The sequence below is a fragment of the Gopherus flavomarginatus genome, unplaced genomic scaffold (assembly GCF_025201925.1).
Source record: "Gopherus flavomarginatus isolate rGopFla2 unplaced genomic scaffold, rGopFla2.mat.asm mat_scaffold_37_arrow_ctg1, whole genome shotgun sequence".
NCBI lineage: Eukaryota > Metazoa > Chordata > Testudines > Testudinidae > Gopherus > Gopherus flavomarginatus.
The window spans coordinates 158,475-182,405 of record NW_026115070.1 but is presented as its reverse complement, the minus strand read 5'-3'; the positions used below and the strand labels follow the sequence as shown (position 1 = coordinate 182,405).

Sequence of the window (23,931 nt, the reverse complement as noted above, 5' to 3'; positions counted from 1 at the left end):
CTTACAGAAGTTTAGGTATATTACATCAATACTATTAGCTGCAACCAAACTTTTGATCTCATCCAATAAGGATATCCCGTTAGTTTGATAGGCTCTATTTTCTCTAAACCTTTGTTAATGGGCACTACAATTCTGACCTTCTAACTTCTATTCTTTATGATTGACTTCCCCTTTCTTCCATATATTTTATTTGGAGAGTGCTTGGATTCCTACCAGGGAGCCACTATCAGGGTCCAGAGACAGCCCCATCTCCTATATTAAGCTCTGGCTAGTAGCTATGTGATAAATGTGAAGACCCTGCTTCTGTCTGTCAGATGGGAGACACAAAGGTTCTCTCTTTCTACCCTCTGATGCCTCCTGGCTGCTGTAAGCAAGGTGGGGTGGGACTCTGTTAACATGTGCCTCCCAGAGCTTCCGTTTCCCTGGTGCTGCTGTTCCGTGACAGGGGGAGCCGCGGACATCGATCCCGCGCGGTGAGGATGGGTGAGTAATCCGATCTTAGATATTCGACTTCAGTTATGTTATTCACGTAGCTGAATTTGCGTATCTAAGATCGATTTCCCCCCGTAGTGTAGACCAGCCCTTAATGTCTTCACACCTTCCCCCTGCAGGAGAAGGGCTGTTTGACCAGCTGTTTGCCTTGCTGTCTCTGAGTCTGTGGGTCTGTGGGTGTTCCCCAGAACTGTAACTTTTTCAGTAATATCATACTGTAAAATCTCACAATTTTCCATACAGTGTTACTACACATTTTAACAGGAGGATAATATTCAGTAGGTTATGCATTTTCTAATGATACCTCACAAGCCATTTTCCACTAGCAGGGTCTTCTCTGTTCACAGAATTTCTGATAGTTTGATGTCTGCTGGCACTGGATATCACTATTTTGGCATCTCTCTCTCTGTCTCAGTGAGCACCCGCTGTGGTTGTTGAAAGTCTGTGATGGGATCTATGGGATGCAACTGAACAGTGGCACCCCTGAGCCCTTTGTCCCATCACCTGGGCTCCCTCTCACACATGTGATGCTGAGACAAGCTGTGAATCTCTGGCAGATATTGCACTTACACCGACATCCGTAGGTAGGGACACAGCCAACTGAATTACATGAATGCTTCTGCAGCCACTCATAACACTAATGATAGAAAGTCGCCCCCCCTACAGCTCTGCAGGCTTGCACCCCTGGATCGTACCATCTTGCCTTAATCAGAAGCCTGAGCAGTGTGAGTTTATTACACAGGGTCCACCCCTCCCTCACTGTGAATAGTACATGAACCAGCCTTGTAATGGAGCTGAGATTTCCCAAGAACTTCAAGCAAAATACACCAGTTTAAGTAGAGCATAAAACAGATTTATTAACTACAGAAAGATGGAGTTTTAAGGATTTTAATGGTAGGAATAAAAGATCAAAGTAAATTACCATGGAAATTAAAGATAAATTCACAATCTAAACTTTACACCTTATTACACTAGGGCGTAGTTCAGTTATGCAAACAGGAAGGCTTAATGCTCGAGCTGCTGCACATGCTGGGCAGGCTTAAGGTCGGGCTCCCCATGGCAGGAGAGAAGAAGACTCGGCCCCTGGAGGGGCAGGCTGGGGCTTCCTGGATCCCATTTGCTCACAGCCAGCGCCCTGCCCCCATTCCCAAGTCATCCATGGCGCCCCCAGGTCGGCCAGAATGGAGCAGCAGTTTTCACTGCACTACGTCCACTTATGGCTTACAGGCAACTCCCAGACTCACCACAGTCCACCATCTCGGCCAGAAAGGAGCCCACTCAGCCTCACCATTGCTGCTTTTCCTTCCCCCCAGAACCCCGCTTCTCCTGGGCTGCAAGTAGCCATCCCTGGGATGCCAACAGGCAGCCACAGGGGTCTGTCTCTCAGCAGCCAACCGCACCTCCATGGGTTCAGCCCTCAGAAGGGCAGGTGGGGGTTTCCTGGATCCCAGTTGCTCACAGCCAGCCCAGCCTCCACCTCTAAAACCATCAGTCATGCCCCCAGGTTGGCCATAAAGGAGCCGCCATTCTCCACTTGGACTCAGCTTTGCTTGTTTTCCTTTCACCCAGAACCTCCCTTCTTCTCCTGGGCTGCAAGTAGCCACTCCTGGGAAGCCAAGAGGCAGGCACAGGATTCTACCTCCCAGCAGCCAACCACACCTCCCCAGGCTTTGCAGAATAAAGGGTGGTGCTCTACTAACCCCACTTAACCGCACAGCTTCTTCCCTGCCTTCCTCAGCTCAACTTTCCTCTATTGCCCCATTCCTGCCTCACTTCCTCCTTTGGCCAGTCACGCAAAGGAGCCCAGCAGGAAGTGAGAGCCTCTATAGGCCAACCTCCAACAGCAGAGGTGGCCAAGCCACAAGCCTCCAAATGGTGACTGGCCTAACTACTCTAGGTTCTCCAGCCTGACACCAAGGTGCTTTCTCCACTGCTGTCAGCATCCTCTGTCATGCAGGGGTTGGAGTTATCCAAGGGACAGGCCAATAGGAGGAGTGCCCTTTCTGAATAACAAGGGGATCTGGGAAAAGAAAGCCAGCATGTTTCTGCCTGGTTTTGAACCAGGGACCTTTTGCGTGTTAGGCAAATGTGATAACCACTACACTACAGAAACTCCACCTACTGGGTTGTTGCTCACTCTGGCACAGACCGATGGACAAATCTAGAGAATGTGGTGGTAGCCCCTCGATAGGTCAGCTGGCAGGGCAGAGGACTGGAGCCAGCACTCAGGAAGTCGTCCTTACCTCGCCCGTGTGACTCCAGCTTGAGGGAGAGCTTCTTTTTCTTCTCCTTGCTGACAAAGAGCAAGAGAAGAATGAAAGGTCAGGTGGGCCAACTCGGTGCAGAAGCCCATGCTGTCTTTTCCTGCTGCATAGCCTGAAATGAGGGACTCGTGGCAGTTAAAGGAACTGCTGCACTCTCAGAAAACATCCCGCCCGTGCATAAAGGAGGATAGAAGAGCCTGTTAGTCTAGCACGCTCCCAACTGAACTGTTTCAGCATCTGCTAGGTTTCTTTTTGGCCTGTTACTTTTCTGTCTGGGATGTTGTTGTCAGCTGTGGCACAGAAAAAGGACGTCATTGCGAGCTGCCCATGAAGATAAGATTAACTTTTGCCTTCCTTGCTCGGCTTTACTTGCTTCCTCACCCTATTCCTGCCTTAGTTCCTGTGTTACCTGAAGGCAACGGGGGCCCAGCAGTACGAAGAGGAAGTTAGACAGCTAGACCCTGGTGGCAAAAGTTCTGCCACCGCTTGCCACCCCACTCTCTTCTCCCAGCTTCACATATTGACCGCCAGGGACTTGGTGCCCAGCAGCGCAACGGAAGGCAGTGGACAGAGCCACCCTCGCCTTGAAGCTCTGGCTCATTAAACCGTATCTTCAGTCGCTGATGGCCAATGAGAGACCAACAGCGCTTGCCATTTTAGCACTTGAAAATGCCATTGGTCAGTCACTGGATCTCTTTAATGCTGTTACATAACAAATGAAAATAGAATCTCAGTGTGACATTCTGTACCTCTGGGGGAGTGTGCTGTAACCCCCATATTCCTCATTTTCATATAATCGTGATCTTATATACAGAGCATGCCTTGTAAGGTATCAGGGGAAAGGATATGATCTGCTGAAAGTCATTTCTCTACCCATAGATGTTTACCATTCATGCATATGAAGTTATGAGAATTGTGCAGTGTGGTTATCACTATGCTGTAAGGTGGGGGAGTCAGCCAAATATTAGCTCCCCAGTGACAACAGCAAGGAAAGTAACCAACACCCGGACAGGGTGTCAAACAACCCATCAACAGCCATTGTTCAGCAAGGGAGCTACAGTGCAATCACTTACCTGCAAGAGGACACCCCAGGGGAATTGCTCAGACTTGCTTGGAGAGACGCAGTGATGCTCACCTGACTCTGAAGGGGGAGCAAAGCCAAGAGGGAAGAAAGGATATGATAAAAGCAGAGACATTTGCCATGCTTTGTCTCTCTCGTCCACCTACATCTACAGACACCCCCACACCAAGCAACTGAAGCGCTGACGAAAGGGGAGAGCCTGGCTGAAAAGCCACTAGCTGGCCTGTGGTGAGAAGCATCTAAGTTTGTAAGGGCATTGAAAGGGTTAAGATCAGCTTAGAGTGCATTTTGCTTTTATTTCACAAAAACAACGAGGAGTCCGGTGACACCTTAAGAACTAACAGATTTATTTGGACACAAGCATTCGTGGGTAAAAAGCCCTCTTCTTCAGATGCATGGAGTGAAAATTGCAGATAGAGGCATAAATATATATTGGAACATGATGTAAAGGGAGTTACCATACAAGGGGAGAACGAGTGTTGAAGGCTAATTCAGTCAGGGTGGATGTGGCTCTCTCCAAGTAATTGACAGGGAGGTGTCAATACCAAGAGAGGGAAAATTGCTTTTGTAGTGAGCCAGTCACCCCCAGTCCCTCTTCAAGCTCAAATTAATGGTGTTAAGTTTGCAGATCAGTTGTAACTCTGCAATTTCTCTTTGAAGTCTGTTTTTGAAGTTTTTTGAATGGCTTCTTTTAAATGGCTACTTTTAATTGTGTTATTGAATATGAACATGTAAGCGTGTTATGGAAGTCCCATGTGGTCTAGTGGTTAGGATTCTTGGCTTTCACCCAGACAGCCTGGGTTCAATTCCCCACACAGGAACAATGCAGAGTTTCTCCTTGGAGGGGAGACAGGAAACAAAAAGAATGGGAAGGGATCCTGCCAGCAGCAGAGCTGGATAGAGTTGGGAGCAGTACTGGATTTGACATGGTGCCATAGTGCTAGGCCCAAGCTCTGAAGGGACCTGTAACAGTAACTTCCTCCCCTCTGCAGAAAGGGAGCCTCAGAGCAGCCTGGATTCAGTAGGGGAGCTGATACCCCATAGGGCCCTGGGAGCTGTAGTTCCTTGACCAGCTCCGTGCCTTAAAGCAGAGAAGGAACATTTCCCAGCATTCCCTTGGCTGCTATCAACAGGAAAGGGAGGGGGGAAGCTGTGAGACTCCATGTGCTGCAGCTTGCTGGGGCTGGGGGGCTGGCTGGCTGCTAGAAGGGGGTGCCACCTGTGAGTAGGGAAGAGGTGTGATCAAGGAGTAGAAGGCTTTGGCCCAGGTAGCACCCTCAGAAGACTTCCCCAGACAGGCTTAGGGATGCTGGTGTGACCTTGCCTGGCAGCCCCCAAAGATGGAACTGGGTGGACTAACTGGACAGGGCCCCTCTCTATCTGAAGCTGGGCAAGGGAGGTATGTGGATCCCACCAGAAGGTAAAATGGTAAGTAAGGAAGGGGAGGCTCTACTAGACCTGGACAGCTTCAGATACAGGACAGGAGGGTTTCCACTTCTGAGCCATGAAAATAGAAATTGACTTTTCCTTTCCAGATGTATCTAATATTCATAACGGGAATCTAGCCCCTGCCTTCCAGATCTGAACACCTCAAAATCAGGAGTGCTCAAGCTCAATTTGGGCAGCTGTTACTTCATTTCTCCCAAATCAAATATGCTGATCCACTGTCATTTACTGTAGAAAAAGTAGGAGAAAATTGAGCAACAAACGTTGGGGTCTTCACAGTGCTAACGAGGGCTGGAATTGCTATTTTCAACAGCCATTACGCTTTTTTTTTTAGTTTTGTTTGTTTAAAAGGAAGACAGTGATATTGCACTGGCAAATTCCCCATAGAAACAAAGAATGGAACAAAAGAATAATAAAGGCACCTCAACTTTCCTCATTTATGTAGGACGGTCTTATTAGATGGATCCAGACATCTTCCAATCACAGAAGCTGATAATTGTTCCACTTTACTGCAGTTCTGTAACCATGCAGGAACCTAGAGGAGGAAAGTGCCTAACTCCAGAGCCTGCAGCTGCCTAGGGCCAGTGCTGAGGATTTAGAGTCCCTAGTGCTGCCCTTGCAAGGTTCAAGCATGCTCAGCCTTGGCATTGCCTCCGCTCCTGCGGCTAGTAGCTGCAGCTGTCTAAGGCTGGCCTCTGGCAGTTGCCCCATGGCTGTAGCTAGAGAAACTACAAGTGGCTCTATGACTCCTGGGGCCATAAAGCTAGAGCACCTAAAGACACTGGAGTTAACCTCAAGGAACAGAGGTCACCAGTAGGAAAGGAATGTCGGGGGAGCAGGGAAGGCGGGAGCAGGTCAGGCTTGCAGAGGGAGCTTCCAGCTGGTTGGGAGCATGTCCAAAGTAGAAAGGAAACAAGTATGGGGAGAGGTGGTGGTGACCAGGTAGCAGACTAGCACGTAGATGGGAGCAGAGAGAGAGACGCTGGTGTCTTCAGATTCCCAAGGGCTAAGTCCTCACTTTGGGGAAATGGTGTTTGCCGGTGGCTTGCTCACATGGCAGGATGGGGGCTGAGGGAGGGATCTGTCAGAACTGATCAGGTGTCTGCTGGCTTTAGGACTTTGAGCTGAGACTAGGACCACATGCAGTGACTGGTGACATGGGGGGGTACTGGAGACATGGCTAGAGAAGGTCTGAATGAGGAAAGAGATAAATCTGTGGGGAGTTTCCTTGGTCACTATGAAAGTTCTGCTCACTGTGGACACTGGTAAACCCACATGGGTGTACAGCTCAATAAGAAAACCCGCGGGCTGAGGGAGCTGTGTATGGCAATGCATATAGTCATGGAGAGGTGTGTGATCAAAATGAAAAATGTCTCTGAGGTTCAGTACCGGGTATACGAAGGCACCAATGGCACTGCCCCACCAGGCCCACACTCGGAGCCCACAGTGACTATACTGGGGCCCACAAATATGTTTGGTGCCAGGGCCAACAAAAGGTTAATCCAGCCCTGACTGCCTGAGCACTATTTCAGCCTCACATTTTTGGGTGGAACTCCCACAGTGAGAGCTGCAGAGCACTCCCCCGCAACACACACGCACACACTCGTCCTGGTGTTGGGAGGGGAACAGGAGAAAGGACAAAAGAAGAGATGAAGAGAAAGGAGGGAGGGACAGGTGGATGGAGGAAAAGGTGAAACACAAAGGACAAACCCTAATGTCCCCATGATTCTAAGGGACAAAATCCCAGGTGCGGAATAAAATTCTGCCTCCTTAAACTCATGTTTTCCATGCCTAGAATTCAACTCTCACCAGATGGATCAGACTGAACAGGTTTCACACCTCCAGGAGGCTCTTACCTTCTAAAGAGGGACGGCTGTTTTCTAGTAAAATCACTTCAAGGGAAGGAGAAAACTGGAAAGAGGTTTCTCCTGGCGCTCACGTCCGTGAACCCGAATACTCTCTCAGTCCTCAGACAGAGACCTGGAGAAGGAGACTTGCTGAAGCAAAGCCACAGGGGTCTCTGAGGTTTCCGTAGCCCCTGGCCCCTGACTGATGTCAGGATCTCTCTGTGAGGTCACCACCTGCTCACCAATAGTCTTTGACCAATAGTGTGAGGTCCTGCAAAAGGCCTTTGTGATGTCACTGCCACACCCCGCCCTTGCTGTGCCAATGTCCTGCCCCGGCCAGGCACTTTGGAGCTTTGAGCTACTCCCTGTGGATCACCCCACTCAAGGAGCTTTTCTATAGAGCATCCTCAGATGTCTAAGCACACGAGTGCCATGGCAATGAACTGACACACATGGCACCAAGATGAGATCATTAGTAGACTAACCTATAGGAGAAGGACACCCCAGCATTAGTAGGGGAGAAATCGCTACTGAACATGCATTACACCTAGCAGCCCCTGCGTGGGGTCGGGCGGGGGCTGCGGAGGGGGGAGACCTGGGAAAGGGTTGGATGGAAAATGTCTGTGCAGCCGGGACATGGCCGGGGGGCGAGGGGAGAAGAGCAGGTGACCCCTGAGGAGCGGGGAGAAAAAGGGAGGGCTGAGATCCCCTCGGAATTACCACTGCCCCCTCCGTGGAGACCCCCCTCCTCTCCTGTCCTGCCCCCTTTCTCCCTAGAGAGCAACAAGCAACATCCAGGCTGACACCCCCTTCCCTCAAACCCCTGAGAAGTTCCCTGTTCCCCTCCCCCCATTGTGCCCCATTTTCTCTCCCCTTTGCCAATGGCCAGTTCAGATCTCAGGTTTGGGGTGTTTCCCCCCATTTTCACCTGCCCCCTAAGGAAGCCCCAGGCTCTGACCGCACCAGCCACGCCTGGAGCCCCCAGTGAGTGAGAGACCCCGGAGGGGAAGGGGGAGGGAGCACTGGGCCCTGACAGGAAAGTGACTCTCTCCCCTCAGATCTTGGTGTTTTCCTCTCATGTTATCAAATATGCAGTTTGTGACACAATTTCTTTGCAAATCTCAAAGATTGAAATAAAATAACCTAAACATTTGCCCCACTTCTCTCTAGTTGTCTATTTCTAATTGAATATGCCCTGAGATTTTCCTGTCTCTAATTATAAAATAATAAGAAAATCTCAGATTTACACCTTTTCTCAGATTATTGAACACAAAATGTTTGCAAATGTTGCCCATTTCCTCTTTATTCATTTACCAAGTATTCATGTGAAACACTCAGATTTTACCTCCTATCAACAACTGATATAAAATCCCTCTGATTTTCCACTTTCCTCTCTATAATTTGCAAAATGGATCCAAAATCTCTGATTTCCACCCTTTGTCTTTCATTTCTGAACACTGATCTGAAAGCTCAGGTTTTCCCTCTGTGTCATTATCAAATGTCAATTAACAATCCTCTCAAGTTTTGTGCTGTTCCTTATGTTTCTAAATCCCAAAAACTTCTTCCTTCGGGGGAACCTGTTGCCCTGAGTCGCTCTCCATTCTGGATGTTGCAGGGGATTATATTTCCCAGTGATTGTCTTTCCCCTCTCCTTTGAGGATCATTTGTTTCCTCTTTTAGCTCTGTTAGATATTTGCCAAAGAAAGAGACCAGCCTGATATTTAATACACATCAAAGTCAGAGGCCTCCCCCTGTTTGGGGATCAGTGGTTCGCAGCTGGTAGTGGGAGAGTTGGCTGGCTCCTTTACTTTTCTCCAGCTGGCACAGGATGAGGGGGTCACTCTGAGTGCAGCATGTCTTGAGAAGTATCCCAAACCACAAGACAAATGGTCTCTGTGAAGGGTTGCTTCCCACACTGCTAAGATGTAGCCACCTCTGGCAGGATCCATGGTGGCTACTATTTGCTAGTGACAGGCCACGGAAATTTCTTACCTATTTTGCCCCTCCATGCCAGGCCTGCACAACATACGGCCCACGGGCAACGTGCGGCCCGTGAAGTCTCACTGTGCGTCCCGCAGCCGGGAATCAAAGGGCTCTGGGCTGCCCATAGCCGCGGGGAATCCAAACCCCTTTAAAGTTCAGCCGCGGCCGGGATTCAAAAGGTTCTGAGCTGCCGGCAGCCGCAGGGAGCCCAGAGCTCTTTAAATCTCAGCCGCGGCCAGGATTTATAGGGCTCTGGGCAGGCGGGCGGGGAGCTCAGAGCTCTTTAAATCCCAGCCACCAGGGCCGGCTTTAGGCCAATTTAACCAATTCCCTTGAATCGGCCTCGCTCCTAAGAGGACCCCACACCCAAGCCCCAGTACCAGCAAAATCCAGTGCGCTGTACCAGGGTGGCCCAGTTTCCCCAGGGGGCAATTTAAAAGGCCTGGGGCTCCCAGCAGGGGCTGGAAGCCCAGGCCCTTTAAATTGCCACTAGAGCCCTGCTGCTGGAGCCCTGGGGTATGGCTGCGGGGCTCTGGGGGCTATTTAAAAAGTCCAGGACTCCCATTGCTTCTACCTCCCCGGCCCTTTAAATAGCCACTGGAGCCCCGCCGCTTCCCCAGGGTTCCCGCGGCTATTTACAGAGCTGGGGCAGTGGAAGCAGGGGCGCCCCGGGCCCTTGAAATAGCCCCCAAGCCCCAGGCTGCTGCTGCTACCCTAGAGGGAGAGGGGGGAGGAGGAGGAGAAGAAGGAGGCACTCACCATAGAGGATGGGCTGTACCCCCTGTACCTGCACCCCCTGCCCTGCCTGCAGCCAGCCCATCCCCAGCCAGCCCCTGCTGCACCCCCTGCCCGCACCAGCCCCGCACCTCCTGCCCTGCTTGCACCAGTTCCTGCCTGCAGCCTGCCCATCTCCTGCCAGCCCCACACCCCCTGCCTTGCCTTCAGCCCTGCACCAACCCCTGTCTCCAGCCAGCCCTGCACCCCCTTCCCTGTCTCCAGCCAGCCCCTGCCACACTGCCTGCCCTGCCCGCACCAGCCCTGCACCCCCTGCCCTGTCTCCAGCCAACCCCGTACCCCCTGCCTTGCCTTCAGCCCTGCACCAACCCCTGTCTCCAGAAAGCCCTGCACCCCCTTCCCTGTCTCCAGCCAGCCCCTGCCACACTGCCTGCCCTGCCCGCACCAGCCCTGCACCCCCTGCCCTGTCTCCAGCCAACCCCGTACCCCCTGCCTTGCCTTCAGCCATGCACCAACCCGTCTCCAGCCAACCCCTGCCACACCCCGCTGCCTGAAGCCAGCCAGTCCCGCACTCCTTTGTCTCCAGCCCTGCCAACCCATGCAGCACCCTCCCTGTGGCCCTGCCTGAAGCCAGCCAGCCCACCCCACACCTCTTTTCTCCAGCCTGCCCCACACCCCTTGCCCAGCCTGCAGCCAGACCCTACCTCTCGCATCCTCCCCCTCCCCCACCTCCAGCCAGCCCCGTGTTCACTGGTGCCCTGCAGTTCCGAGGGAAGTAACCCTGCACACCTGCTTCAATGAGATAGGCAGGGAGCAGCTGGGACCCACACATGTGCACCCTAGCACACCCTAAGGGAGTGGCAGAGCTCATTTCTAGTTCAGACCCATCTTTTTAAAAAAGAACTTTTAGGTAGGGTTAACATACATCTGTACTTTCCCGGACATGTCAGGCTTTTTGGTTCTTAAATCGCCATCTGGGAGGAAAATACGGACGCATGGTAACCCTACTGGTACAAAAAATACATACTGTGGCAGAACTTTTTATAGGGAACCGGTTGTTAAGAACTGAAAGGCTTTTTTTTCCCCAGTCATCCCTGCGGGGCCCCGTACTTCCTAAAGCCGGCCTGCCAGCCACGGCCGGGATTCAAAGGGCTCTGGGCTGCTCGCAGAGATTCCCGGCCGCAGCTGAGGTTTAAAGGGCTCAGGGATCCCTGAGGCTGCAGGCAGCACAGAGCCCTTTGAATCCTGGCGGCAGCTCCAGGGGATGGAGTGAGGCTGGGATTTCAAGGGCTCAGGCTCCCCTCAGCAGCAGGAGCTCTGGGACCTTTAAATCCCTGCCCCAGCCCTGAAAAGCTCCGGGTTCCCCCAGTCGTCAGAGCCCCAGGCCCTTTAATTTGACCCTGAGGGCTCCCAGCCACCTCTTTGGCTGGGAGTCCCTGGTTCATTTAACATCAAGTAACACCTCCCCACCACCAACCTTCCTTTTTGACCCACAGCTGTTTTGGTGGGGCGGCGCTGGGGAAGGAGGGTTTGTTTCTGCAGGGCTGGGCGGGGTGTTTCCGCCAGGCTGGGAGGTCCTGAGTGGGGGGTGTTTCCGCAGGGCCGGGGGGTTTCGGTCCTCAGCTGTTTTCTTTGGAGTATTGTGGCCCTCGCTGTTTTACTCAAAGTACTGTACAGGAACTTTTCAGGGGGATTAAGGCAAAATGCCACATTTATTAGTAATACAGGTATCAATTAATACTCTATGATATGCACATGAGATATATATCACAGTCATGCATTCACGCACACACACAGACATAAACACACTCCGTCTTGCTGTTGTTACCAACTAGTTGCTCCCCTTAACTGCACTGGCCAGGTGAGTTAGATGGGGGAGGGGTGGAGCCGGACTTCTACCGATCCAAATCGATGGTCCGATGGTGACAAGACGAGATCCGGGGTCCTTCTGCAAGACACCTCGCATTTATAGCGGCTTCCCTCTTATGCAAATCTAGACCAGATTCAAAATCTGGGTCTGCGCCCGTTGGTCTTTGTGCTGCTTTTCTCTGGGTGTTGTCCCAATGCTGCTCAAAGAGGGTGTTTTCTAAAGAAGGTGCTTGCTTCTAATCCCCGAGGCCATCAATATGTCTGCTCTTCTTTATTGGGCCCACTTGACAAGTTGTATTGTCCTTTGCTCTGGCTCCCATTCCCTCTTCAACTGTTGTAGCTGTCTGGAGGTGGGTGTCTTCCAAGCCTCACTCATTCACACCTCATTCAGTCAATAGAGCAATTGATTACAGAGTGCGGGGGAAGATCTTATTCTACTTCTAGCAAAAAGGCACATGTTTTCTTTTACTTTAACTATACTATCCTTAGGGGCTATAACATTTGATACAAAGTTTTCTACCAATTCTCTATATAGGGATCTAATACAAAGTTGTATGAAAATAGAGAGGCACAATGCCAAGTCATATGAATTACAAAATAACATCATGCCGGATGCAATGTCATAAAGATAAAGATACTTAATACAAAATAACACAATGCAACGTTATAAAGATTTATAGAGATAGTTAATACAGAGATTTCTCTACATCACCACTTTACGAGTTGTGCAGGCCTGCTGACGGCATTCGCGGGGCTTCTTGCTCGTGTGGATTCTCTGATGCTGAATAAGGTGAGAGCTGTGATTGAAGGTTTTCCCGCACTCACTGCATTCATAGGAACCCTCCTGTGTGTGGATTCTCTGATGCCGAATAAGGTGTGAGCTGCGACTGAAAGTTTTCCGGCACTCACTGCATTCAGGAGGGAGAGAATAGCTCAGTGGTTTGCGCATTGGCCTACTAAACCCAGGGTTGTAAGTTCAATCCTTGAAGGAACCATTTGGGAATTGGTCCTGCTTTGAGCCAGGGGTTGGACTAGATGATCTCTTGAGGTCCTTTCCAACCATTATAAGCTAGGATTCTATGATAGGATCTCTTCCCTGTGTGGATTCTCTGATGCCCAATAAGGTGCGAGCTGCGACTGAAAGTTTTCCCGCACTCATTGCATTCACAGGGCCTCTCCCCTGTGTGGATTCTCTGATGTAGAGAAACGCCTGATCTGTAAGTGAAGTTTTTCCCACACTCAGCACATGTATTTTTTTTGCTTTTCCCTGCAGATTTCCTGCTGTATTCTGGTTTCCTTAAGGCCCTTCTGAGTTCCCTGACAGGAAATATATTTATCCATTTTCTCCCCTGGCTGGTTTCCCTGCTCTTTTTCTGGTCTGTGCTGAACCTCACACGTCATTGCATCACCTGCTGTGATAGAGACAGAAACCTCAAACAGGGATGGAAAGGGGAAGGCCAAACCAAAACAAGTGCTGGAGAGAGGACAAATAAAAATCAGGAACTCAGCTCCCCCCAACAGGAGAGAGGAGGGGATCAATTCAGCCTTCACATCCCATCCAACTTCACAGGGGGAAGGGAGAAAGCTACTGCCCGGTGTCTGCTAGCATCTATAGGAAGCCTTGAGCTATATTTACCCTGCGGATGCGACCCCTGCTATGGACAATAATGAACTGAGAGACTTCCCAAGAGCTTTGTAGGGCATTCTAGATGTTTCCTTCAGGCACTTACAGATTCTGAATTGGTTTAATGTTTCCTCATCTGTGCGGGGAGATCTCAGGATCTCTCTTTCCTCTGAACCCTGGAGCTCTGGGACCCATGGCTCTTCCCCTTGTTCCAGCTGGGAGATCATATCACGTTGGAAAACCAGAAACTCCGCTCAGATGAAAGAAAACAAAGGCGTTCAGTTGATTTCATACAACTTGATCATCAAAAACATTCTGTTAATTTATCTTCAGTGCTTAGTGTGACCTAGTGTGCCTGGGGCAGTCCTCACTGAAAATGCCAAGGTCACAGCAGGCTGAAAAAGGGAAAGCAGATGCTCCCCATACTGGTGGTTAACACTGAAGTTAAACTCACTGACCAGTCACAAACTGTGCTTCTGATCCCACACACTGGTTAACGAGACTCTGAAAAAAGAAATCACACGGCCCCCTTTATTGCATGACAGTTCTCTGACTCCTAATCAGCAACTAGGTCCCGTACAGTGAGAGGTTATTTAAAAACTCTGCTCACTCTGATTCAGCATGGCCAGAGGGCAGCAGGAGAGTGATCCTAATTGGATCCAGGAAGTGGGTGGGTAGAAGGTTAGCCACATTACCCAGGTTTGATCTCATCCAAAATACCATGCTGCCAGCCAATCCTTTAGCAATTAAACTAAATGTTTAGAAGAAAGAACAAATGAAAGAATGAAGTTAAATTCCATCCTTCCAGACAATTCTTTAGCATCTAAACTAAAGGTTTAAAAGAAAGAAAGACAGAAAGAATTTAAATGGAAAAGCAGTCAGATACATTCCAAAATGGATATATCAGGTTCTTAGCAGTATTGGTGAGTTGCTGGCTTGAAAGTCTGTCTGGAACGCATCCACAGCTTGGATGGGTCATTCAGTCCTTTGTTCCAGGGTTCAGTTTGTAGAGAAGTTGCTCCAGAGGTAGGAAGGGGGATTGAAGACAAGATGGAGATGATGCAGCTGCGCTTTATATTCCTTTTGCCATATGGCTTGTACTTCCTGTGTCCCAAACACAAGCTTCACAGCACATGGCATGGAAAAGCTTTGGAGGTTTCATTACACAGGCAAACCCCGGCATGTCTTGCTGACTCAATAGGTGTATCCCCTTGGTCCATAGGTACATTGTACAGCTGATGACCCTCAATGGGCCATCAAACATGCTAGGCAATGTTGATGCCAATATGTCTGGGGGTGTCACCCAGAAAAACTGCACAAGTCTGGAAATACAGATATACCTTACATATCTGTAACTCACAATACAAAGGTGATAGAAACATAGAAACAAAATTATCATACTTGGCAAATCATAACATTTTCACTGACACTTTACATGGCATACCTAGCACGATTCATTGCAATTTTATCAGATTATATTATTTTATTATTAATACCAAAGTGTCTCACAATTTCATGCAGTCTCACACTTGCTAAACTAGTGAATTCCCAGGACCAGTTCCCCAGGTCCTTGAAGATGCCAAACATTGTGCTTATGAGGGATTGAAATACCCACATATCTGCTGGGAACACACACACAGACACTGTGTCAATCTGTACCCCTGTGTTCACTCTTCTAGAAAATTATGATCAATTTTGTACCCAGTATGACTTGTGAGGTATCATTAGAAAACACATAACCTACTGAATATTATCCTCCTGTTAAAATGTGTAGTAACACTGTATATAAAATTGTGAGATTTTACAGTATGATATTACTGAAAAAGTTACAGTTCTGGGGAACACCCACAGACCAGTTCCTCAGAGACAGCAAGGCAAACAGCTGGTCAAACAGCCCTTCTCCTGCAGGGGGAAGGTGTGAAGACATTAAGGGCTGGTCTACACTACGGGGGGAAATCGATCTTAGATACGCAAATTCAGCTACGTGAATAACATAACTGAAGTCGAATATCTAAGATCGGATTACTCACCCATCCTCACCACGCGGGATCGATGTCTGCGGCTCCCCCTGTCAAATCAGCAACTCCGTTGGGGTTGGTGTTGTTCCGGAATCGATATAAGCGCGCTCAGGAATCGATATATGGCGTCTAGATGAGACGCCATATATCGATCCCCGAGCAATCGATTTTAACCCGCCGATACGGTGGGTAGTCTAGATGTAGCCTTACATTCCATCACAGGGACCTATTGAGGCTGTTGTGGAAAACGACCACAGGATTAATATTTGAATCAGCTCAGCCTGAGGCTCTTTTCTTGGTTACAAGCACGCAGGGGGCGACAGCTGTTGGAATACTGTTCCTGAGCTAAAAATCACACAAGCCTTTTACAGCTTAAAACCACAAACAATGACACATACGTTGCACGTTAATTTCCTTATTTGGAATATATTGCAAAATATGATGCAGGTCAAAAGCAAGCTGAACAATCAGTTTTCCATATTTGGCCTTTCCTGTTATTTTTATTACACCTGGTGATATGGGAGCAAGACTCTCCATGTCTCAAGAAATGTCACTACCAACCTAGGCCATTTTCACATGCTGGGGTGCAATCCAGATCGGCGAGGAGTTGTGTCATCTGTAATCCTGGGTGAGATTCAGTGTTCTGCTGCTGGAGCTCCCCTGTCTGGATACTCCCAGCCAGCGTTCAAGGACGCACTGAGTGTCTGTATGATAAGTAACCCTGGACTGGCAGCTCTGACTCCAGCCGCCTGCTTGTTACACCCCAAGCACATTCTGGTTTGGGTAGAGAAGGCTCAGGGTTTGAGAGAAGGCTGGGGGTAGGAAGCTTCTGTTCATTATGCTGGACCTAACCCCAGTTTTACTAGAGTAAAGAGGAGATATTTGACATTGTGTGATGCTGCTCCTGTGCTCTGTTCCCAAAGTGTTCTGCAGCAGAGGAGGGTCTCTAGTAGTATGTATGTTACTGGCCTATTGGGGTGATGCTGAAACAGGACAGGGTACAGATGGCATTGTGGGGGTGGCATGAACCTTCACTCTTCATTTCCCCTTCCCAGAACAGAAGGGACAGGAATCCTTACCCAGCAAGACCATCGTCTCATAGTTCCCCTGCATGACATCTCTGTAGAGGGCTCTCTGAGTGGGGTCCAGCAGAGTCCCCTCTTCCCTGGAGAAATACACAGCCACCTCCTCGAAGGTCACCGGCCCCTGAAAGAGCAGGAGTCCAATACTCAGTACCTGCTGACCCACTCACAACCCCACTATTCACGGAACAGCAGCACCAGGGAAATGGAAGCTCCAGGAGGCACATGTTAACAGAGTCCCACCCCACCTTGCTTACAGCAGCCAGGAGGCATCAGAGGGTAGAAAGAGAGAACCTTTGTGTCTCCCATCTGACAGACAGAAGCAGGGTCTTCACATTTATCACATAGCTACTAGCCAGAGCTTAATATAGGAGATGGGGCTGTCTCTGGACCCTGATAGTGGCTCCCTGGTAGGAATCCAAGCACTCTCCAAATAAAATATATGGAAGAAAGGGGAAGTCAATCATAAAGAATAGAAGTTAGAAGGTCAGAATTGTAGTGCCCATTAACAAAGGTTTAGAGAAAATAGAGCCTATCAAACTAACGGGATATCCTTATTGGATGAGATCAAAAGTTTGGTTGCAGCTAATAGTATTGATGTAATATACCTAAACTTCCGTAAGGGACATGACTTGATTAGCACAATATTTTTACTAAAAAAAACTAGAATGATACAAAAAAAAACACGGCATACATTAAATAGATTAAAAACTCTGATAGTAAATGGGGAACCATGATCGAGTGGATTTCTTTCTAGCAGGTTCCTGCAGAGATTGGTTCTTGGCCCTGTGCTATTTAACATTCTTATCCATGACTTAGAAGAGAGTACAAAATCATCACTGATAAAGTTTACAGTTGCCACAAAGATTGGGGTTGGTGGTAATTAATGAAATGTCAGTAGATTCAGGCTCCATCGCTGAGAGTCTGGGAAGTTGTCCCAGCCCTGGCTGGAGGGTTATTTCCTGTTCCACAAAGAGGGGAAGTTCCATTCCCAACTCCTGTGCCTTGAATTTAGGACCTATCTGACACTACACCCCCATATTCATCATAGTGGTATGATTATAATATGATTAGAACATAATTATGATCTATTTTGTAGAAGATGCATCATGTGTGGTGTCACTGGAAAAGTTCTGATTTGCTGAATATGATTATCCTATTTGTGTGCACATATCATGTTCGTATCTCAAGTTATGGCTATTGACTCTGTATCTGTATTTCAAATGTGCTTACTCTGGGTAACACCCACAATGAGCCTTTCAGGTACAACAATGAAGAAGCCAGACAGTGCTGATGGCTCAACAAAGACAATGGACTGTGGAAGAGCTTAGCCTTCCTGTGAATGTTTCAGCCAGCCTATGAGTCATGGCTGCTATGACTCAGCAGGGCCTGTGACCAGACCACATGACACTAAACTCCATTTAGTAGCTGTATTTTTCCACAAACTGGACTAGGAACTGAGCTTGGAACAAAAGGTTCCCACCATATGGAAAAGCTACATAAGGTGGGGTGTGACATCATCTCTTGGCCTCATTCTCCACACAAGAGAACTTCTGGAAACACCTGAGAAACAAAAACGGATGTGGGGGAAGTGCTGCTCCCAGGATCAAGAGATTTCTAGCTTGTGTATGGAAACTTGGGGGACTGCTTGTACCATCAGTCAGGGTGAGAAATTGCTAATTCAAATTCTATCCATCTAGTATGTTAGGCTTAGTCTGAGTTTTGGTTATTTGCTAAATAATCTGCTTTGATCTGTTTGTTATCACTTATAATCACTTAATCTATCTTTCTGCAGTTAATAAACTTGTTTGATGCTTTATCTTAACCAGCGTATTTTGAGTGAAGTGTCTGGGGAAAATCTCAGCTTGTTGTGCACATCTGTCCCATATCGAGGGGAAGGGGAACTACATTAATGAGCTTGTATTATAGAGATCCCTGTGCACTATAAGATGGTATCATTCTGGATTTATACTACAGCAAGTGTGCAAGGTTGGGGAGTGGGAAATTGGCTCTTGTCTTCTATCTGTCCTTGAGTGGCTTAGGTAACGCACTCAGGTAGCTTAGTTGGCTGCATGGCGCCACCTGCTGTTTTGTTGGGTGATAACAGGCCCTGGAGAGGCTGGCGAAATCTCCAGCAAAGCAGTGTGAGAAGGGCCAGCCCAGCATGAGGGTTAGAGGACACAGCAGTTCCCAGAAGCTCCACAAACTGCCTCCTGCGGTGACAACCCATCACGCCCTACACTACACAAGTCTCAGCAGGTTTGTCACATGCTGTCCCCTCCCTTTCTCCACCCGAGATATTTCCTGCTTCCCACCACCTCTAGCAATTCCCACCCTCTTATGCATTTACTGCTCCTCAACCTCCAAGCAGAGCCCGCCACCCTGATAATCTCTTACCTGAGCCAGCTCCATTGCAGCCATTTCCTTGCCCCTGGGAGGACGAGATGATCTGCAGCGAAACATGGATGTTATTCTCTGGCCTGCCGGGGTGAAAAGGGCAAGGTGTGAGAATTCAGACTAGGCTTTTGTCCATTCCACAAGCCGATTCCCCCCAGCTTTTCCCCTGCTAATGCACATTCTAGGTTCTAGCACACTGTGAAGCACAGAGTGACCTTATTCCAGTACAGGCCTAGCCCCCTCCCACCAGGGTGTAACCCTCTGACACATGGGGAAACCCTCCCAGTAACAGTCTCTCTCTTACACGTATCAAGTTTGCGGACAACACCAAGCTGGGAGGGGTTGTAAGTGCTTTGGAGGATTGGATTAAAATTCAAAATGATCTGGACAAACGGGAGAAATGATCTGAAGTAAATAGGATCAAATTCAGTAGAGACAAGTGCAAAGTACTCCACGTTGGAAGGAACAATCGGAGGCCAGAGAAGAGCAGAAACAAAGGAGTCACTTTGGGGGATTCTCCCTGTCATTGTCCCCAAGGCAGCTGTCTCAGGTTTACAAAGGTGTTTCATGTTCCAGCCTTTATACAGTCTCTCCTGGGAGTGCCCCTTTCATGGACTGGGCCTAGTTTTAGTTTTTGGTAGTTAACAATCTTGGTTTATTGTTCATCTAACCAGTATTTGTGGATTGAAGTGTGTTGGAAACTCTGTTTGGGATAACAAGCTGGTGCATGTCATTTTCCGCTGATGAAATGACAGACTTCATATGAGCTTGGGTCGTTCAGTAGCGTGCTGGACAGTGCAAGATGCACATTTCTGGGGGAAAGTTGGGCACTTGAGAATTTGCTGGTTTTCTCCTGAGGTGTAATTCATGAGTGGCTGTCTAGCAGCACTCAATACTGTGTAGCTGGGAGTGAGTTACATGCTGGAGACTGTGTGTTAATTGGCCAAGAGGGGCTGTTCTCGCGGGAAAACAGTGGAAAAGGCACCCCATGCTGGAGGACTGAGGTACAGCTATTTAACAGTCCAGATTGTACTCTGGGTAACATCACAGACACTCATTATGACAGAGCCTCTTACAACACAGAGAAAGTAAATCCATGTCCCAGAAATCGAAGACTCCAGACAGAGGGCAAGTGTCCCTGGCACTGCTTCTTGCTGACAGAGAGGTTCAGAGACAGTGCGAGAATCCTGGGGAAGCTGGGAACAGGAAGCATGGGCTGGCGGGGTTCGGTGGAGAAAGGGAACAGGAAGGGCAGGGATATTACTGAATCCAGGATCTCAGCAGTACTAGATGACAGGATAGCACATAGTGCAGCCCATTGGAAAACACAATCCCAACTATACATACAAAATGATGGGGTCTAAATTAGTTGTTTCCACTCAAGAGAGTGATCTTGGAGTCACTGTGGATAGTTCTCTGAAAACATCCACTCAATGTGCAGCAGCAGTGAAAAAAAGTGAACAATGTAGGAAATAATTAAGAAAGTGATAGATATGACAGAATATCTCATAGATCATATTTGTAAAAACAGCAAATAAATCCATGATACACCCACATCTTGAATACTGCATGCACATGTCACCCCGTCTCAAAAATAGATATATTGGAATTGGAAAAGGTTCAGAAAAGGGCAAGAAAAATGATTAGGGGTATGGGACAGTTATGCCAGACCTAACCCCCAGTTTCACTTGAGCAAACAGGAGATATTTGACACTGTGCAATACGGCTCCTGTGCTCTGTTCCCAAAGTGTTCTGCAGCAGAGGAGGGTCTCTGGTATTATGTGTGTCACTGGCCTATTGGGGTGATGCTGAAACAGGACAGGGTACAGATGGCATTGTGGGGGTGGCGTGAACCTTCACTCTTCATTTCCCCTTCCAAGAACAGAAGGGACAGGAACCCTTACCCAGCGAGGTCACAGTCTCATAGTTCTCCTGCATGACATCCCAGTAGAGGGCTCTCTGAGTGGGGTCCAGCACAGCCCACTCTTCCCTGGTGAAATACATAGCCATCTCCTTGAAGGTCACCAGCCCCTGAAAGAGTAAGAGTCCAACACGAAGGACTTGCTGCCCCACTCACAGCCCCACTATTTGTGGCAGAGAAGAGTGAATCAAATGGAAGCTCTGGGTGGATCATAGTCAGGAGAGTCCCACCTCGACCTGGCTCAGAGTATCCAGCAAATGCCAGGGTGAGGGGATGAAGAGAGAGCCCCTTATCTCTCCCAGCATATCCATCACCCCCCTACTAGCCACTGACTGATACAGGAGATGGAGCCCCTAGCAGGGTCCAGGGAGAGCTCGCTGGTAGGATGCCCAACACCCTCCTCATTGTGAGGAGTGGGATATGAAGGGAGAGGCAGCTCCAATAAGCCTGACTCATGGGTGTCCCCTTTATATCTCACAGCAGCTGATGGTTAGTGAGGTCAGGCTCCAGCACTAGGAGTCTGGTCAGTTTGACTAGCTCCATGTAGGTGGGTTATTTTCTCTCTTCACAAATTAGGGCATTTCCACCTCCAAACCTCCTGGGTCTGTTCCTAGAATCTAGGCCACTTAGTAAATAACTCCCAGCAGGTCTGCCACACCCTGGCCTCCTCCTTTCCCCACGCTGTGAATTTCCTGCCCCGCTCCAACCTCCAAACCAGACTCTGCAAACCTTCCCACCTCTGGTGTATTTGCTCTCCCTTTCCTCCAGCAGGAACCCACCAGCAACCCCCCGATAATCTCTACCTGGACTGACTCCACTGCAGCCATTTCTCTTCCCTGTCCCACGCCAGGCTGGGATGAGCTGGAGCAAAACATTCTGCAGCCTGTCTGGGGGAGAAGGGCAGTTGTGGGCGTTTCAGAACCGGTTTTAGTTAATTTCACATCACAATTCCCCCAGGCCCTTTCCCTGCAGACAGACACCCTAGATTCTGTCATGCTGGGAAATGCTCAATCTTTTTATTACAATTTAGACCTGGCCCCTCCTGCCAGGCTAAGTCCACAGACACATTTTTAACCTCCCTTCTCTCTCCCCTCACCCCTTCTCTGAACACAAGGCTAGAAAAGAGCAGAACCAAAGGAGTCACTGTGGGGGATTCCCTCAGACACTGACCCCACGGCAGCCACACCCCAGCAGGGGGAATATGGAGTCAGGAACTGGCTTTTGCTCTGTCTGATCCTTGTTTTGTTCACTGGAAAGTGGTTCTGCCCCAGGATGCAGCAATACATGTGTCTGGGTGGACTAGAGAGCTGGAAATCTCTCCCCCACATTCATTTCTCCCACTCCCCCTTTCAGCCTCTCCTTCCCCTGTCCTCTCTCCCTGCCCCTCTGGCTGGGACAGTCCCATTCCTGGGGGCTTTGCTCTCCCATGGCTGGATTTCCTCCTGGCAACCGCTAATGGGAGGAGAAATGAGGTGGTGTTGTTTGTGCAGAGTCACTTTCTTGCCAGACCCTAGGACATTCCCTGAGGTCTTTCAGTTACCTGGAGACTCTGGCTCAGAATTTAGTAGTAACAGGGCCCAGGACTGCCCTAGGGGGCTAGGACCAGCTGCAGAAAGTCATCCCCTGGGCCGGGCAGAGAAGAAGCTTTAATTAAGGTCACTTCCCAGCACAGAGCCCCACTGGGGGAGCAGCAGCTGCCAAGCCTGGTCTCCCAGATCACAATGGAGGCTGCAGCATCTGACCCAGGAAGCTGAACCCCAATATCCTGAGCAGAGAGGGACGGAGTGTATGAGCAGCTTCCCTCCTTTAGCTCTCTGGGGAGAGCAGCTAATGGGAGCCCCTCCTCACAGGGAGAATGGCTGATCTCATTTGACCCACTGTCCATCTGGAATCACTCCTTGTCTTTCCATACAGTGACTCTGGATTAACAACGGTCTCAATGACACCGGATTTCAGAAAGAATGAGTTCAGAACGCTGTGGAAAAGACCATCGTGTGGCAGTGCTGACTCCCTTCCCACCTCCCTCACCCCCGCATATCTAGGACAAGGACTGGGGGCAAAAATTTTCCAAACGGAACCGAAAGTTCCTGCAGTTTTCAAAAGAGGAGAAAAGTAAATTCTGTGAATTCACACTAACAGTGTTTGCTAAGTGGACAGAAAGTTAGCACAGTGACAGGGCACGTGACTGGGGAATGGACTTGGTGACCTGGTGACTAGGAGCCAGGACTCTGGTACAAGTTGACCAGAGAGAAGGATCATGGTTAGCAGCAGCCCCCAGACACCCCCTAGTACCCAGAGCCCAGACCCCCCAGCCAGGGGCCCCAGACACCCCCCAGCCAGGATCCCATCAGATATTCCCTGGGACGCAGCCCCCAGAGTCCCTGGCCAGGGACCCCAGATACCCCTCAAAGCCCCACCGGCCAGAGAACCCCCACCACACCATGATTGCCAGGTTGGGAATCCCAAAGGGTTCCCCCCACCAAGAGCCCCCAGCAGCCAGGGACCCCCTTAAGGGACCCCCCCCCCACTGGGAACTCAGTCCCTCACTGCCTGCCTAGGAACTTCCCCACCCTCCAGAACGATCTACCCTGACATTTGCCTGGGACCCCCTCCTCTGCCCAGTGTGACCCCCTGATGCTTTACAGTGCGACCCATCACTCTGCTTCCCTGGCATGCCCTCACCTAGTGCCAGGGATCCCCTCCCCCAGCTCTGTGCACTGGGCATGGCAACAAAACCAGGAACCAGCGGGGGAAGCACAGACAGAGCCCCTGGCACAGAACCAGGCTCCCTCTAACCCTCTGTCCCGCCTCCCCAAGAGACACCCACCCCCACTGTTCTGCAGCCACCAGGCCCCCAGCGATACCCACCTCCAGGACCCATAGCCTCAGGGATGGGCACATCAGAACCACCACCCCCGAAAGCCCCAAACCTCCACAACCCACCAACCTGACTAGGGTACCCCCTGCCCAGCCACCCAGAGGCCTCCCCCTACCACAATGCCCCTTCAGCTGCAATCTCCCCACACAGACACCTTCCCTGCCCCTGCAAGTGTTACCTCACAGAGTGTGAGAAGTGGCTAGAAAGTTAACACCACCTCCTGCTGGCCAGTCACACAGGCAGAGGGAGCCTGGGGAGTGCTTCTTTAACAGGAGAATGGAAGGCCTGGAGGGC

At 49.7% G+C, this 23,931-nt stretch overlaps 1 protein-coding gene and 1 non-coding gene across 2 annotated transcripts in view; one reads left to right on the top strand and one right to left on the bottom strand.

The window, feature by feature from the left end:
• Positions 1-23,931, top strand: part of LOC127042368 (zinc finger protein 560-like) — a 394,045-nt gene that overhangs the window by 217,950 nt on the left and 152,164 nt on the right. The window lies entirely within an intron of this gene.
• Positions 2,533-2,605, bottom strand: TRNAV-AAC (transfer RNA valine (anticodon AAC)). Its single transcript has one exon. It is a non-coding gene; the product is annotated as a tRNA-Val (tRNA).